Below are 18,958 nucleotides of genomic sequence, written 5' to 3' on the forward strand. Positions count from 1 at the left end.
AATAATTTTAGTAAGGTAAATGTAAACAGGTAGTGCCCTTCTTAGGTCTAGCTAGTGCCAGGCCTTCTCCTTAGGATTCTTGGGGTTAGTGCAGAAGATGTAAGCACTATGTCTTGCTCCCTGTGAAACTTGCAGCTACATTTTGTCCTATCTCAGTGATTGGTTCGAATGGTAGTTGTGTGAGTGCTGTCAAAGCTGTGTGCAGGCTCTAGTTGTGAACCTGTGTCTAACAGGAAGAGCTAAATAACTGACGCCCCTTAAAAAGGCTTTTATGTGATGGTGTTTGGTTAAGCGGTATCCAGATACCTTGGGTACTATGGTAGCTATAGATGCCAGTTGCCTTTGTAGAGTGCAGGTAGCTAGCCCTAAGCTCTGTCCCTCCTGGTGGCTTCCTTGTTGTCAATATGGTAGTGACGGCCACCGGGCTATAACCTAGGGCTATAAGTCATCTCCTTTCAGTGCCCATGCGGTCAGTTTGTACCACCCTGGATTGGGATGGCATATTGGGTCTTGTAGAGGGAGATCTTGTCTGTCTGGAAGTCTCCAATGGTTCTGTATGGACATCTGAATTATAGATGGGAACCACGGTCGTCGCAGCCAATATGGAGCTATGAATCTGACTGATGCTTTTTGAAGTCGTACCTTTCTCAATACCCTTGGAGGGAGGGGGGAAACCCGTACAGTAGGTCGTGTGGCCCTGGTGACATTAAGAGGCCCATTTGTTCTGCCCCCTGTTGACGGTACATGGAATAGTATCTTGGCAGCTGGTGGGTGATGCTGGATGCAAACAGATGAATCTGTGGTGTGCCGAATCTCTGAGTAATAAGTTGAAAGACCTCTGGATGTAGAGACCATTCTGCCTCGCTGAAGTCCTGTCTGCTGAGCCAGTCTGCTTGTATGCTGACTGTGCCCTGAATATGTTCCGCTGATTTTGATGAGAGGTTGGACTCGGCCCAAGGAAAAATGTAGTCACTTCTGAGGATCGTCCTGATTTCTAGGGCACTGATGTGAAGATTTTGTTCTTGATGGTCCATGTTGCTTGAGCCATTGTCCCTTGAGTGTGGCTTCCCAACCTGATAGACACGCGTCCGTGAAGATTTGAATTGGTGTTGGACGGAGATACCAACTTCCTTTCGTCAAATTCTGAGACTGAAACCATCATACTAGTCTTGATCTGACTTCCTCGGTCAGGATGAGATTTCTGTCACTTCTTCCTTGGTATGTCTCTTTGGTACGGCCTTAAGAACCATTGAAGAGGTCTTGCTCGTAAGCGTGCCCCTTGAACTGCGGGAATGCATGCAGACATGTGACCCTTCAGTTTGGTCAGGGACATTAGAGAAGGCGACCGGGAATTAATCGCTTTCTTTGCTAGAGATGAAATGTTGTGGATTTTTGTCCACTGGAAGGTATAAGGAGTTTGTCAGTGTGTCTATGTCCATCCCCCATCTCTCTCAATCGTTGGGATGGAACTAAGTGGGTCTTTCTGAAGTTGATTATGACCCGTGTTCTGTTAACCTCTTCAGAACTCTCTCTGAATGATCTATGCTCTGCTAGTTTGAGCTTGCGCAAATCAGAATGTCGTCTGAGAAGGGTGCATTCTCACACCCTCCTTGCGCAGAGATGTGACTGGTGTGTCCAGAACTTTGGTGAATACTCGAGGAGGGGCGATGATAACCCGAATCGTAAGGCCCTGAATTGGAAGAAATGTCCCTTGCACGGGAACCGAAGGAAACAACAATGTGCCGGGTGTATTAGAATGTAAGAAAATGCTTTTCCCTGAGGACCTGTGTGACTGACTTTAGTGTCTCCATCCTGAAGCGCTTTAATGGGATAATCTGTTCAGAAACTTGAGGTCTAGGATGGCTTTCCATCCGCCGCCTTTGTTGGGAACAGTAAAGAATACTGAATAGACTCCCAATGTATGCTCTAATGGTGAGACTGGCTCCATCGCCTTGATGTCTAAGAGGCCTCTAAAGTTCTATGGGTTTTTTTTTTTTTTTTTGGGTGGGGGAATGTTGGAGATAATGTTTGTGACCCAGAGGCCTGGTTGGGAGGTGACCACTGACGGTGTAATAGGCTGAGCCTGCCTTCCACTGACTGGTGGCTGGCGTCACTGTTTGGTTGGGCGGTCGGGTTTATCCCCTTTATTGCCCTGGAAGGTGGAGGATTTTGGATATTTATTGAATCGTCCTCCTTTACTAAAGGAGCTGCGATTCTGGTTCCGGTGGTTTCTAGGTTGATCAGGTATGTATCTTTGAAGTATGTGGTATGCACGAAAGGACATAGAGGGAGTGATCCCTTGGATTCCTTGTGTAGAAACCTGTCTTTGGTCTCCACTGATATGGGGACCAAATTGTCTCCAAGCAAGGTCTTTCCCTGATACAGGAAGCCCATAATAACCAATTTTGATCTATATACTCCGCTTGCCAGGGGCGTACCCAGAGAGCCTTTCTGGCAGCTGAGGCTGTGGCTAGTGTTCTAGCTGCATATGACATGTTATCTAAGGAGGAATCAGCTAGAAAGAATACCACTCTCGAAAACATGGATGACATGGTATCTAAGGTAGAATCAGCTGGAAGGATACCACTCTAAAAAAAAAACATGGATGCCCTTCTGGCATCTGATGCTGCGGCTAGTGTCCTAGCTGCATATGGCATGGTATCGAAGTTCGAATCAGTTAGAAAGAATACCACTCTCAAAAAACATGGGTACTCCTGTAAAGGCGTTTCTTTCTTCCTGTGGAAAAAGTTGATATAACTTCCTAGTCCAAATTATTGCCGCTCTGTATACTAGGGCAGATGTGATAGAAGCGCTTGATAGTGAGTGCCAAGGCCTCTGAGCATTTATGCCTGCTAACTCTGCCTTCCTATCTGTAGGGTCCCTAATCATGGCAAGGCCATGTAACAAGGTTGAAGGAGTGAAGGCAGTGACAGGTGATTCTACTGAAGGCACTTTTAGAATTTTAGAAGCACCGATAAACCAAATATAAAGGCTTCCTAGAGGCTGTGGAGCATTGTATGGGTGCCATTGGTTTCTCCCGCTCTGCTTTCAACAGAGTTAGAAATAATCAAGCGCTGGCACAAACCTATCTGGAGTCTTTTCTCCCACTCTGAGTCCTCTGAGAGATCAAGAGTAGCTAGGTTTTTATGCCAATGCAGAAGGAAATCTTCTGCGTTAAATACTATAGACAGTCTGGGTACCAATTGGCAATTTTGTGACCGTGAATTAGCTTTCAGCGCTGCTTAGGCTGGCCAGCACGTACTCTCTTGGTACTACTTGGACTGGTGATCGGCTCACCAGGATCTCAGGCAGAGGTCTTCCACATCACCTACTACCAGAATTGGCCCTCTGCATGCCAATCCGACGCTCTGCCACTGAGCCACAGCCGTTCCCCTGCTTTGGCTGATATTCTGCCCTTTTAGCAATCAGATTACTGTTTGTGGTGCTGGAGGGTGTGATCCCTACGATCCCTGTATGGATGGGGCAGGATAAGGAGGTTGTACTGCCCTTAAGCCATCTGAGAAGGCGTTTTTAATCAGGGCGGAGAGCTCTGCTCTTACAGGAGTAAAACAGGCTGCATCTATGGGGGGGGGGGCGAAGTCACCTTACCGGCAGTCGATGTCTCCGTTGATGCTTCCCGTCCTTGAATAATAATAGGCGAGCCGCCTGAGGACGGAGCATTGCGAGGCAAAAAGGCGAGCCGCCAGCCTCCTTCATTTTCCCCGTTTGTGCAGTGTGGGAGAAGTGGCTATAGCCGCTGTGTTCTCCTGGCTGCTTCCCGCTGCTTCCCGTCCTTGAATAGCAATAGGCGAGCCGCCTAAGGACGGAGCACGGCGGGCGAGGCAAAAAGGCGAGCCGCCAGCCTCCTTCATTTCCCCCGTTCATGCTGTGTGGGAGGAGCGGCTACTGCCGCTGTTTTCTCCCGGCCGCTTTCTGTTGCGATCTGGCAGTCGCGTCTTTCAGGCGCAGCAGAGCAGCGTGCATTTTGCAGCAGGCATTTGGCGCGCTTGTTAGCGGTCGAGCCAAGCCGTTTGTACTTGCCTGCGCCGTTCTTGCCGCTTTTGCCTTTCCCTTTTGAGTTTTGGTCCTCAGGTCACCAGAGTGACTGTCCGAGGGTTCATCTAATTGTAGTGGTAAGGCCACTAGCAGGCTAGGGTCTAAATTGGCAGGCGCTATATAGCTGTCCTGATGCCAATCCGCCATTTTTTTTGTTTGTTTTTTTTTTGGCGGGAAAAGACCCTTCTGAGGAGAATAGGCAGAAAATTAAGACAGTAAATAGAATTGAGTAGTAGATTAGTTAGGTTAAGTTTAGGTTTGTTAAAATAAGAATATGTTTAGGTCTAATAAGTAAGGTTAAGGTTTCTCTATTATTTCTGTAGCAGAGAGCTGCTAGAAGGCTGCTCTCCCGTTCAAGGCAGGAAATAGAACTGATCGCAAGGGGGCGTTTACCCTCAGAGGTCAGAAAAATTTAAATATTTGGTTCCTGCCTCCCGAGATAAGAGGAAAAGGAAACACCCATAATGAAGATGCCCTTCTCCCTCTGAGCGAGAATTTTGCTTTCCTCACGGGCCAGATCTGTACAGCAGTTTCAGAATGAAAGAGTAATTCAATATACATATCGCAGAACTCTGAACTAAACATGCTCCAAATGCGCTTCATTTGTTCAGGCATGTGCTGGTGCTCACTTACCAATGCAGGCATGGACTCTGACGGACAGCTGGGTCCTCAGGATTATACTGTGTTTTTTGCCCCTTCTGGGGAGGGAAAAAAAGAGAGAAAACCTGAGATGAGAATAGCAAGTGCCAAGTACTGCAAGAGATCCAAACCACAAAGGCTCTGCACATGTGGTGGTCTTCAATCCATGGGTCCCAGAGTCCCTTTTCTGGGGCTCTCAAACTCCTATATAGCTTCTGCCTTTTTTGGCTGCAGGGGGAACAATCAGCTGCTAATTTATTTACTTCATTTACAACCCACCTTTCTCCCCAATGGAGACCCAAGGCAGCTTACGTAATCCTCCTCTCTCCGTTTTATCCTCACAACTACCTTGAGAAGTAGGCTAGGCTGAGAGTGCGTGACTGGCCCAAGGTCACCCAGCAAGCTTCTATGGCAGAGTGGAGATTCCAACCTGGCACTTCCAGATCCTAGTTCGACACTCTAAACACTACACCAAGTCAAGTTTATTTAAAACAGTCATAGACCAGAATATAAATAAGAACACAATCCATAAGTAAAATAGCTTACATACTACCAATATACATCTTATTAAAATATGAATTTACATAAGGCATCTTTATACGCCACTTAGCCTTTTCTTAATTTTAAGAACCAGCCAACCAAATTTGGCAACTTTACAGGTAATCTCCTGCTGCTTACTACACCATTCTGGCTCACATCCTAAGGCATGCGTACATACTGCAAAGAAGAAGAGCTGGTTTTTATATGCCGACTTTCTCTACCACTGAAGGAAGAATCAAATCGGCTTACAATCACCTTCCCCTCCCCACAACAGACACCCTGTGAGGTAGGTGGGGCTGAGAGAGCTGTGACTAGCCCAAGGTCACCCAGCTGGCTTCATGTGGAGGAGTGGGGAAACCAACCCGGTTCACCAGATTAGCCTCCGCCACTCATGTGGAGGAGTGGGGAATCGAACCCGGTTCTCCAGATCGGAGTCCACCGCTCCAAACCACTGCTCTTAACCACTACACCACACTGGCTCTCTTCCTGATCTCTCTTTGCACACCTGCTGGACAGCAAGCAATGGCGTGTGTAGGTGTACTGGCTTCCTTCGTAGCTCTGGAAAGCCCAGAGATTCCCTCTCCCCTAAAATCTCTCCCTCGCCTCCTCTCTCTCTTCCCCTAACAACCCCTGTCAAGCAGGAGTTCAATGTTCTGTGCTTATGCTTGTGGTATGAAGCCCCCTCACCCCAAAATAGCAAATGTTCCACAAGTGGAAAGGGGGGCTCTATACAGCAAATGTGACGGAAGAACACTGGATTACTGGTGGAGGGGAATGGGCAGGCTGGGCTGTGTTAAGCCCGAGAGAGAAAAAGCAAGGAGAACATCTGTGGGGAGCAATATCTTACAACATGAACACATGAATACATGAAGCTGCCTTATACTGAATCAGACCCTCGGTCCATCCAGGTCAGTATTGTCTACTCAGACCGGCAAGGGTTCTCCAGGGTCTCAGGCCGAGGTCTTTCCCATCACTTACCTGCCTCGTCCCTTGAACTGGAGATGCTGCCAGGGACTGAACCTGGGACCTTCTGCATGCCAAGCAGATGCTCTACCACTGAGCCATGGCCCCTCCCCAACATTTCTTAAAGAGTATTACGAATACTGTAATACTATACCAGGCCACCATGGAGCCCACCGCTACCTTTCCTGGTGCCCGCCAAGTGTTTTCAGAAAGTGGTTGGGGCCAGGTGGGGCTTCCGGACCCCCAGCAGAGGGTTCTGTTTGGTCCTAGGAGATTTGACTGGCTGTGCAGATTTTTTTAAAATGTTGATTTGGCAGCAGCTGCCACCACAGCACAAGGATCTCCACTGTAGGACTGAAGGTAAACTGGAGCAGCCATTCTGTGAGTTTCATGGCGAAGTGTGAACAGAATATTTTTGTCCTGCCTCAGTCCTACTCTAACCAAACCCTAGTAGCTCTCTCGGATTGAAGGTGGTGCCCTCCAAATTCCCCACCCCCTACAAGGATTTTAATGTACACACAGGTAAAGCAACAGAAGTCAAAGCTGGAACCATTATTTATTTAAAATACTTTCTTTCCGCCTTTCCACCAGATCAGGGTTCACAAGGCAGCTAACATTAAAAAAATTAAACACTTAAGCAATTAAAAATACTGTTAAAAAGGTAAAATAATTAAATTAAAACACCCAAACAACCGGGGCGGGGAGCAGTAACTGTAATAGAGCATGTGCCAGACGAAACAAAAAACTCTTCACCTGCTGGTAGAAGATACTGACAGAGGGAAGACCCCCCCCCCCTTTCAAACTGCCCTTATCCTCCGTTTTAGCAGCCAGTTGCTAACCGGTTTTTGGTGTCATTTCAGACACAACGATTTTGGCTCTTGGCTGTTGCCGGTTTTTTTTTTTACCTTTTCAGACAAAGCTGTTTGTGCCCCATTGGCATCCCAGGTCTCAGCCGGTTTTTAATGAAAATTGCCTTGTACCTTTTCAAGTTCTTCCTTGTGCTCCTGAATTGCGGCTGTTTAAAACGACTGGAGCACCCTTCCAAAAGGACCACTTCCCCGCCCCCGGCTTTTTCCACTGCACATATTCTATTTCACCTTTTATTTTAACGTTCTGAGATTTGTGTTATAGCACCATAGCAACCCAATACATCCCTATGCTGGCAATATAGCACTGAATTGGGGTATCACCAGCATCGGGAGGCATTGGTTTGCTACGACACTATAGCGCAAATCTCAGAATGTAAAAAAAAAGCCGAAATAGAATGTGCAGTGGAAAAAGGTGGGGAAAAGCAACGCTGTTTGAAATGGCCAGAGCGCCTCAGAGCGCTTTAGAGACAGCTCATATATACGGATCGAAACGAGCTGTATGAAACGCCCGTCTGTGTATCGCTTTACTCAGAAAGGGTAAACTCCAGTTTAGAACTTTTACCTTTTGCCATGATGCATGCTTATTCTCTCCAGGATCAGAGGAGCATGCCCTATTATCTTAGGTGCTGTGGGACACAGGCAGGACGGTGCTGCTGCAGTCGTCTTGTTTGTGGACTTCCTAGAGGCACCTGGTTGGCCACTGTGTGAACAGACGGCTGGACTTGATGGGCCTTGGTCTGATCCAGCAGGGCCTTTCTTATGCTCTTATGTTCTAACCCTTAGGCTCTCAAACAAGTTAGCAAGGGTCAGGTGAACTCCATTAAACATGGGAAGCATAATGTCCTTCAAGACTTCTGCCTTCTCAGTCAGCATCACATCCATCTTGTCTGGGTTCAGTTTCCGTTTGTTCATTTGCAGCCATTTAACCACAGAAGTCAGTCATCGGCTCAAGGCAATTTGGATAGGGAGACGTCAAGCTGGATGTCATGCGCATATGGATGACGTTCAGTTCCAAAGCTATGAATGTCGTCTCCTAAAGGCTTTACATAAAGGTTGAATAAAGAGTGCTGGACTCTAATCTGGACAACTGGGTTGGATTCCTCACTCCTCCATATGAGTTGATGGACTCTAATCTGGTGAATTTGGTTGGTTTCCCCACTCCTCCACATAAAGCCAGCTGGGTGACCTTGGGCTAGTCACAGTTCTCTATGAACTCTCTCAGCCCCACCTACCTCACAAGGGAGAGGAAGATGCTTTGAGACTCCTTAAAAGGTAGAGGAAGTCAGCATATAAAAACCAACTCTTTTTCTAACATGGGGATAACATTGTGACTTGGAGAACCCCACAAACCACCACACAAAACAAGACAACAGCAGCTACACAAAACAAGTGGCATTAAGGACTGATGCTTGGGAGGGTTTGGGAATGTCCGAAATGTCAAGGTCCCGAAAATCTTATTTAAAAAACACTAACAAAACTCTTTCCTGGCTCTTATGCGTTTCTGGCATCTGTCAAGGCGGATCTTCTCCAAAGTCTTGAAAGTATTTTAATAAACATTCTATCTTCTCAGGAAAGTTAAACAGAAATTTAGTGACACCTTACAAGACTAATAAAATTTGTTCCAGCATTAAGTCTTTGAATCAGAGTTCTTTCATCAGCCGCATCTGTGAATTCTGACTCACAAAAGCTGGTGCCGGAATAAATTCCACAGGTCTTTAAGGTGTCACTGGGCAGGAAACACAATGACAGGTTGACGGCTACCCGAGGAGAGACAAAGGTCTCTCCTGGGATCTAGTGTGTGTGTGTGTGTGTGTTTGGGGGGAGGGTGTGTGTGGAGGAAGGTCTCCAGGAAAAAAAATCTACCAGGCAGAAGGAATAGCAATAAAGATCTCCCTTTGCTTGGGGAGAACAGAAGATTTCTGAAAGGAGGCAACGAAGCACTTTACGCTGGAGCAACACTCGACAGAACTGCACCGATACCCAGGAAATAAAAGAAAAACTAATTTTGCAACTTCCAGCTTATTTTGAGATCTAACATTTAGGGAAATTAGACTGAGGAAAATAGGAAGTCTTTCAGCCTTTCCTCAGCTGCTGTAAATTGGCATTTATATGCTCGATATATTTTGTTTTCTTTTGTAACCGGCAAAATGTCTAGGCTAAGTACAAGTTAAACCCTTTTTTTTAATTCAATCTGAGGTTCTGTGGTCTTTCAGCACCCTATGAATAGGCCCGTTTGGTTTACACTAACCAGAGAATTAAAACAAAAAACAAAAACCCTTCCTGAATACACGACTTCCAATACAAACTTCAATCCCCAGAATTGGCCTTAGGCCTGAAAGTCAATTGATCTCAACGGCAAAGGGGGAAATGCACACATCCCATTAGAAGAGACCGTTTATTTACTAGGGGAAATAACCTACCAGTCTGACTTTCTCTCTGTCCATAGCAACAGGAAAAGTAACTAGACAGAAGACAAAGGACAGAAAAGGAGATCTTGTGGAGGTCTGAGACCACTCGGGATCTCAGCCCAAGGTAAAATCCCCATCCATGTAACACAGTTTAGCCTGGAGAGGCTATCTTTCCACACAGAAATTTGGGGGGAATTAGACTTCCGGTGGCTGAGCTGATCCCGGCGCTTGTCTCTTGAGAGAGCTCTCAAGAGAATCCAAGATACGCTCTAATTGGAGTGATTTATTTCACTCCAACCCAGTCCTAATTAGTGGATTGGGATACAGGAATTCCTCTGCAGCCTGAAGATAGCAGTTTGACGACCATACTCTCCGAGGGAGCTTTTTTAAGTCCCCTGGAGGTGTGGAGACTGTCCTGCTTGGCATCGAGGGGAGAAAGCATTGCCGTGAGCGTTTTCTTTGGCGTCTGGCCAGGATCTCCACCACCTATTACCAACTTATCAACTAATTAACGAACAAATACCTCACTATCTGAAGTCTATGTGAGTAACAAGAATACTTTCGCTTTTACCGGGAATAGAAGAGCAGCCTAGCTGCTAGAAATAATTGGGAACTCTGCATTCTCTCTCCCCCCCCCCCCCCATCAAAAAACTGGCTGGCTGAGATAAGACATTGGATAAAGCAGTAAAGAAGTTATAAATTTGGGTAGACTAAACGATTGACTTTTTGATGGACATGACAAATACCAATTGGACTCTGTGACGTTTGAGGGAAAAGGAGCACTAAACCCCTCCCTTGGTCACAATACCTTTTCCAGGTTAGGAAGATCAGCCTGCCACATACTCAAAATTGAAATGCCTGTCGACTCTGCAGAAGGGAAGTACAGAACTACGCATGACCAGAAACTCCCCCGGTGCATCCCAAAAAGGCTTATACTAAAAACTACAAAAAGGGGAAGACGGAAGGTCCGTGGCTGCATCGTTTCTGGCTGACTTCCTGTTTCCTGTGATTGTTGACCTAGAGCGGCCAGCAAAAAGCTCATTGGTATTTTAAACTTTGAAGAAAATCACAGTGATTGTGCTTGATAAAAGTTAACAGTCTCCCCACACCCTGGAGAAAATGAAAAAAAAATCCAAGATCTGTTTGCCCAGCAGTATAAGGCTTCTGCTAGATGGTATGAACAAATGTTAAAAAAACAGGAGCAGATGGCAAAGCAGATGGAATGGATGGCTGTTACAATGAATATTGATATCCAGTTACCTGCCCAAAAAATAAATGAGGAAGACCTTAAAGGTTCTATAGAATTGCCACTTGATGACAAGAAAGAAGACAGAGGAAATACTCAGATGAAATGGGAAATTTCAATAAGCAAAGTGCGATAATCCTGCTACCAACAGGATCTGACAGTGAAGGACTTGGATTTGTGTCTCTATAACCTGCCTGAGAAAATCTTTAACATATGCTTGGAGGACCTAATGAGCAAGAAAATTGGAGCTGACAAGATTCCTTTACTTGAACGTGGGATGGAACAGACTACAACCTGGATCTACTATGAAGACCATCTGTATGCAGAAGAGACTTCAATAATGACCTCCAAGGATGATTTCCGATGCCTATTGCTATTGGAGGCAAGAAGGAAACGCTGGAAATTCCAAGCAAAGAGACTAATATAAAAGAGTTGGGTCTTCCTTGGTGATATGATTAAAGGGAATGGGTTAAAGGGACTGGTTTATATGGAAAGAGAATCATAATTGATATTGATTTATTAGAATATTATTGCTTAAAATAAAGAATGGGCGAACCTTGCTGGAAATTATATACATAAAACAACTATTCTTTTAATGAATGGAAAGAGATGTTGGGTAATTCTTTTTATTATTATATAGGGGTAAGGAGGCATGGAGAACTTATTGTGAAAATTATTTTCTGATGGATCAACTTAAAGGATAAATTTTGATTTAATGCCGTGTATATATTTTGCATAATGGCTAATTAGGATACCATAAGATTTGTATTAGATAAAACAGGAAAAGGATGAATTTTTTATATAGATGGGGATTATGGTGTTAGCAAAAGTAATTACAATTTATTTTCAGACGGAAGAAAGTGATGGGGGAGTCATTTTTATTTGTATTAGAAATTTTATTAGACTTTAATTTACATTTATTAATTTTTATAACTGAGTAGTGACACATGTATGAGGTATTAAATGAGAAAATAATAAAAATTCTTTTTGGGGGGGAATTGAAATACAGGGTTGTCAGTTTTTTTTTAGATATTTATGCCCCTCTTTTCTACCTGATAGGGACCAAAAACAACTTGCAATATCATTCTCCTTTCCTCCATTTTATCATCACAACAAACCTGTGAGGTAGGGTAGGCAGAAAACATGTGATTGGCCCAAGGCCACCCAGCAAGCTTCCACGGCTGAGCAGGGATTCGAACCCGGGTTTCCCATAGCTCCGTCTGGCAAACACTGGCTCTCAGCAATTTTCTTATAAACCCTAAACTTACAAGGGTGTCAAGAAGGGAAATTTTATTTTGTGCAACTTAGAAATGTAATATTGTATTGTCTGAAATGTTCATACTGTAGTGCCCAGTTATAAGGGCCGGTATAAAACACTATGTACTCATATGCACACACATAGATATGTTTGGGAATGTTGGCATCCACAACTATAAGTTGCCAACAGCTTACACTTGCTTACCTGGTACTGCCTCACACCAGTAGAGAGAAAGCTGTCTCTGAATTACCTCTATCCTTAGGAATGTGGTTTCTGGTTACTAGCTCACAAGATCAAGCACTCACTCAGTGACGCCTTCAGGCAATATCTATAGGCTATGCTAATTAACGTGGATTAGACACCTAACATGTATTGGTGCTTTTGTGTATCAATCTGCTTGTTAGCAGCTATGGGCCTGCCCCATTCGAATGCATAAATGATACTGAGTTTCCTTTGTTCTCTGGTGAGTAACCCTGCATCTTATCTGTGGTTATTTCACCCCAGCTCTGTGTTTAGCTAAATAAAGAACTGTTGCTTTTAACTTAACCTCCTCCTTGTTGTCTATCATTGGACTCTATAAGACAACCAGGCACTTCAATACATTTTCAAAGTATAAATTATTTTGTTTCGTCAAAACAATTGGAAATATACCTAGTTTCAGAGATGGAGCCTCCATGCTGCTTAATTGTAGGGTTTTCTGGTATCTTTTATTTGATTTTTTAAAACCCAGGTTGTGGGTAAATGGAAACAGAAACTACCAACTCTGACATGAAACAAAAGGCTTTAAAATCTAAAAACAGACCAATATAAAGACCTCAGCATTATAATGTAGAAACAGAAGAACCTTGTAATGAAATTAAAGACCATTATAAGCAGAGTAAGAACTCTGCTGCCCAAACACACACACACACCCCGTTTGCAATGGTAGAAGAGCTCTCTCTCTCTCTCTCTCTCCCTCTCCTAGTGCTTTTTCTAAATTGGTTTGAAATAGGGAGCAACTCCTGATAACGAAACAAACAAAACCATCCACTAGTTCAGGGGTCTCCAAAATGGCACCTGTGGGTGCTGATGGCGCCTGCCCACCATGTGTTTGAGAGCGCCAGGCGGAGGTTTTGCCCAGCAAGGCTTCTGATTAGCCACAGGTTTGATGGACTGTACATATTGTTACCCACATCGCTCTGACAGTAGCTGTCACCATAGCACAAGAATCTTCCCCCTGTGACTGAAGGTAAGCTACAGCATCCATTTTGTGTCTGGCTCAACCTCCTGCGGTGGCCATTTTGTGGCTGCGCCCACCAGGCAGCGTCAGAATTGCAAAGGCACCAGCAGGCTCAGAAAGGCTGGGGATCCTGGCACTGGTCAGCTGATGCACTTTGGCATGTCCTCGGGCCATTTTTGCATGGTAATTAGCAGCGCGTTCCAGGCTGAATTGTCCCACATATTTTTTTTAATTTTGCACCCTGAACCGTCATTCCGGAAGTGACTGCGAAGCCGGCGCTTACCTGCTTCGCTTTACTAAAGAGGCCATTTAACGCAACCTTTGGTGTTTGCCAGGAAGAATCTCCCTCAAGGAACAATGCAAAACAACAGAGGCGTGTTAGCTATGCATATGCTAACAGCTATGCAAACAGGAACAAAGGAGCAGGTGAGTGGGGGGGAGTGGAACTTCTCCTTTTGCGTCGGGACCGTGAAAAGGCATTTTTAAAGTCGCATTTTAAAAAGGAGCTTTAAGCGACCATCAAAATTGACCATGCGAAAAGGACCACAGTGACCCTCTCTAGAGCGCATCCGAAGTTGCTGCAATCAGGCACCGTGAGAGTTGAGGGGCAGCTGATTTGAGCTGTTACTTTGGATGGTTTTTTTTTTTTAAAGCTGTGGAAACAGCCAGTGGTGCTGTTAATCTTCTGATGCTGCTCTTGCTCAGAATGTCTCACAGGCTGGGATGGAAGACCAAGCGGCATCTGCCAAAATATACTATGCTACAGAATCCGCCTTTATTCAGTTCTGCTTTGCACAGCACAAAAACACGAAGCACTCAGAGAAGGGACGGCTTCCCAAGTTTGCAGACTCGACACATCCTTCGTCATGTGTATCAGCACTGGGGACTCCCCTGAGCACATCAAACATCTTCTAACAATGTGTACGATTTTGGGTACAATACAGCACCTGTTCATGCCTGTAGATACTAGAGGGATTGGCCAGCATTCAGGAAAGCGGCTCATTCAGAGGTAAGTAAACATATGACAGCCCTTCTCGGATTGCGCAGCTTCAGGTCTGTGAGTCAATTCTGAACAGTCTCTCAGGTTACAAAAAAGAAAAGCAAATCCCTGGCATTTGCAAAGTTAACACAGTCAAGGAGAAAGGTCACAGGTGGTATGCCAAAGAGCCATGTGTGGCTCCTGAGCAAGAAAGGGAGAGGCCGTGGCTCAGTGGTAGAGCATCTGCTTGGCATGCAGAAAGTCCCAGGTTCAATCCCCAGCATCTCCAGTTAAAGGGACCAGGCAAGTAGGTGATGGGAAAGACCCTTTTCTGCCTGAGACCCTGGAGAGCCGCTGCTGGTCTGAGTAGACAATACTGACTTTGATGGACCAACAGTCTGATTCAGTATAAGGCAGCTACATGTGTTCAAGGTCATACCCCAGGGCTTGGCTAACTGTGCCTCAGAAACCACATGCATCTCTTCTAGAGCAAAGATGCCGGCTCTTCTTGAGCAAAGGGGCCCTCCAGGTGGGGCTTGGAGATCTCCCAGAATTACAACTAATTTCCAGACTACAGAGGTCAGCTTCCCTGGAGAAAGAGGCAGCCTTGGAGGGTGGTAGACTCTATGGAATCACATCCTTGGTGAGTGCCCTCCCCTCCCCAAACTCCACCCCCAAATCGCCAGGAACGTCCCAACCTGGAGTTGGCAAACCCAGCCACGGCATCCAGGCCCCTCTTATTCCTCTACTCGTGAAGCAGGTCTCTTTCCAGCTGCTAGCTGCAGCTACCTGCAAATTTGGGGGGAGCTGCAAAAAGAGAATGAATGCAAGGATCTCAAAACCTTTTGGTGTGGGAGGGCAGTTTGGTCTGCAGTGGAAGAACTGGGTGCTACTGGACTCAAATCTAACCCTTTGGCATTGTGAGCCTGGGGAGAGGAGGGGTGGTAGAGCGTGGTTAGAAAGACCTGACTGGCAACGGGGGCAGCCTTGGCTTGCTTACCCACGCCTCTCTGAATCTGCTTTGTACAGATACCACTTTCATTACTGCCTATTTGAGCATCAAGAGTAAGAGTGCAGATTTCCCTGACATCCATGACATCCTGTCCCCACATCCATGACTCCTTTCTTCTAACCCACAGGTCCCCCAACATGGTGCTGGTGCTCGCCAAGACCTTTCCAGGCGTTTTTAGAAACATTTCTGATTTTCTGTTTTAGAAAGCCTTCTGATGGGTCACTGGACTTCTGACTGGCCGTGCAGAATTTCAAAAACATTGATTTGGGGGCAGCTGCCACCACCGCACAAGAATCTTCACTGTGTGAAGGGAAGCCGCAACAATCGTTTTGTGGCTGGCTCCTCTCCCTGAGGCAGCCATTTTGTACCTGCGCCCACCACACTGTGCCAAAATTGCAAAGGTGCCCACAGGCTCAAAAAGGTTGGGGACCCCCTTCTAACCCTACTGTGAAAGTGACAGTCAGCGTGGTGTACAGGTTAGAGTGCCCGGCTGGAATCTGGGAGACCCAGGTTCAAATCCCCACTTTGCCAAGGAAGTTTGCTGGGTGACCTTGGGCCAGTCACAGTTCTCTCAGCCTAAACCTACCTCATGAGTTTCTTTGGGTCCCCGCTGGAGAGAATGGTGGAGTACACTGTATCTTTTAATCTTACTTTGTAATTGACACAGTTTTAATGGCTTTGCTGTATTAATAAATCTGATTCTAGTTCTGATTCTGATGGAGTATAAAGGAAAGAAGTAAATAAATAATAAATAACATGCTCACACCAACCTTTCACCTCTCTCCAGGTGAGACATCATGCCTGATGCTACCAGCAAAAGAGGAATATCAGTTCTACCAAGAGACAAGGAAGCATATCTTTGCAGCCTAGTTCTTTGCGTATTTGCTTGGTAACAAGATCCACTGATTTTGACAGGGCTTATTCATACATCAGTGAGAAGAACAAGGGCTCTATCCTCACCACTAGAACTGCTGTGCATTCCCTGAGAGACGGGTGTCCACAGGACTGCAAGCCAACCCAATGCCACGTGAACTCAGTCTGACGGAGTTCAACAGAGACCACTCCTACTTGAATGGACACAAGATGGCCGCCTCACGAAAAAAGTTTGGGGAGGAGATGGTGGAAGTTGTGGGAAGCCTGAAGGGAACCATGAGGTGCAATATGGTGGCTGAAGGGGAATGAGCAGCCCGAAGAAGATTAGATCAGCAAGGAGTTATTTGTCAGGGCAGTTCACCCAACTGTGTGATTATCAAGAAAGGCACAAGCAAGAGTAGCCCACTTCCCCTCTTGCCTGCCAAGAGGATGTGGAAAAGCTCAAGTCTAACCCTGCTCATCTGGACTTCTGTTATCAGCTTTTCCACCGAACTAAAAAAAGAGTTGTGCCGCATTTGCCAGTTAGTCCAGGGGAACTGACCTCTGTAGTCAAATTGTGATTCTGGGGGTCTCTAGGCCCCACCTGAAGGTTGGCAACTCTATGAGATGAGGGATCTCTTCTCTTTCTCCACCTCCATCTTCTTCTGGTTCAGAAGATCAAGAGGTCATAAATTCTGTTGTATTATAAGCTTGCCCATGTGGGGGCCCACGAAACTCATGGGGGAAAATTCCACTCTGCCCCATCGCCACTGCCGCTGATTTTGGGCCCAGCGAGGTTCCCAGCCTTTGTGGGAGCCTGCTGTGGCTTCCTCCCCCCTGGCTTCCCCCCCAATCACCACCACCGCCACCAATTTCGGGCCCATTGAGGCTCCCAGTCTCTGCTGGGAGCCCCCTGCGGCTTCCATTCCCCTCCCCTGGCTTCCCTCCCCCCCATCACCGACAACGATGACCAGGAGCCCAGCAAGGCTGCCGTCATCCTCCTCATCTCAATGGTAACCCCCCCCATATATTTTTTTAATTTTGGGGGGTCAGGTCTGCCTCCCATCTGCTGATTTAAGTACCCACAGGCAGGGGGCAGAGTTGGGAATCAGATATATACTTGGCTCATTGAGATGAGGCCTAATTAGCATTGACACAGTCAGTACAATCTTCATGTTTCTATAAGGTGGACTACTAGTTTTTATCTCTTTAAAAAGAGCATATATATTTTGTACCTCTCAAACAGCTGAAGATTTTCATCTGCAACTTGGAAGGTCAGTAATTTTGCCCCCCTCCCAGTTCTAGTAAGGAGCCCCATGGCGCAGAGTGGTAATGCTGCAGCACTGCAGTCAAAAGCTCTGCTCACGACCTGAGGTCTATCCCGACGGAAGTTGGTTTCAGGTAGCCGGCTCAAGGTTGACTCAGCCTTCCATCCTTCCGAGGTCGGTAAAACGAGGACCCAGCTTTCTGGGGGTAAAGGCGCTGGCAAAACCACCCCGTAAACATAGTCTGCCTAGTAAACATTGGGATGTGACGTCACCCCATGGGTAAGGAATGACCCGGTGCTTGCACAGGGGACCTTTACCTTTTACCCCGTTCTAGCTAGGGCTGTTCAGTTCATCCGAACCGAAAAAACAGCTGAATTTTCCCTGATTCAGGGGTTTTCAGTTCGGATGGAACTGAATTCAAAAAAGGCGGGAAAACGACGAGCCGAATTTGGCGAGTTCGGGGCAATCACCGAATGAATTTGGCAAATTCAGGGGCTCCAAATCAGCAGCATAACCGTCAGTTAGTAAGCAACTAGCAGCATTCTCCCATGGCCAATCGGTGGCCAAGCTGGGTCTTCTTCTGGCCAATCAGTCGCAGTTGAGTGCGTGAGCACAGCTGCTGCGCAGCCCGGGGAGAGAAAGAGAGAGTGTCTGTGTGTGAGAGAGATCCCCATGGGGGGGGGGTGCGTGTGCACATTAGCGGCTTTCGGCGACTCCAGGTGGGGCATTTTTGGAGGTAGACATCCAAACCTTCAGGGTAGCTTGAGAGGACCCTTCTTGCAAGAACCCCCAAGTTTTGTGAAGATTGGATCAGAGGGTCCCAAGATATGGGACCCGGAAGGGGTCGTCGTCCCCCAAATCGCTCACAGGAGTAAAGCCACTTTTGGCGGCATTACGCGGCTCCGGGGGGCATTCTTGAGGTAGACATCCCAAACTTTCAGGGTAGCTTGAGGGAACCCTTCTTGCAAGAACCCCAAAGTTTTGTGAAGATTGTGAAGATTGGATCAGAGGGTCCTGACATATGGGGCCCGGAAGGGGTCGCCCCCCAAATCGCCCACAGGAATAAAGTCATTAAAAACACATTAGTGCCTTCCCGTGGCTCCAGGGGGCATTTATGGGGGTAGAGGTCCTACATTTTCAGGGTAGCTTGAGGGGACCCTTCTTGCAAGAACCCCCAAGTTTTGTGAAGTTTGGATCAGAGGGTCCCAAGATATGGGGGCCGGAAGGGGTCACCCCCCAAATCGCCCACAGGAATAAAGCCACTTAAAGCACATTGGCGGCATTACGTGGCTCTGGGGGGAATTTTTGGAGTAGACGTCCCAAACCTTCAGGGTAGCTTGAGGGGACCCTTCTTGCAAGAACCCCCAAGTTTTGTGAAGTTTGGATCAGAGGGTCCCAACATATGGGGCCCGGAAGGGGTCGCCCCCCCAAATCGCCCACAGGAATAAAGTCATTAAAAACACATTCACGCCTTCCCGTGGCTCTGGGGGGAACATTTATGGGGGTAGATGTCCCATACTTTTAGAGTAGCTTGAGGGGACCCTTCTTGCAAGAACCCCCAGGTTTTGTGAAGATTGGATCAGAGGGTCCCGAGATATGGGGCCCGGAAGGGGTCCCCCCCAAATCGCCCACAGGAATAAAGTCATTAA

General features: G+C 46.5%; 1 protein-coding gene across 1 annotated transcript in view; it reads right to left on the minus strand.

Annotated features, from left to right (window-relative positions):
• FHOD3 (formin homology 2 domain containing 3) overlaps nucleotides 1–18,958 on the minus strand; it is a 437,196-nt gene that overhangs the window by 362,171 nt on the left and 56,067 nt on the right. The window contains exon 3 of the mRNA XM_056857839.1: nucleotides 4,690–4,754. The gene's annotated coding sequence lies outside the window, so the exon portion shown is untranslated. The remainder of the gene's footprint in view (nucleotides 1–4,689; nucleotides 4,755–18,958) is intronic.

The sequence above is a fragment of the Euleptes europaea genome, chromosome 11 (assembly GCF_029931775.1).
Source record: "Euleptes europaea isolate rEulEur1 chromosome 11, rEulEur1.hap1, whole genome shotgun sequence".
Classification (NCBI taxonomy): Eukaryota; Metazoa; Chordata; class Lepidosauria; order Squamata; family Sphaerodactylidae; genus Euleptes; species Euleptes europaea.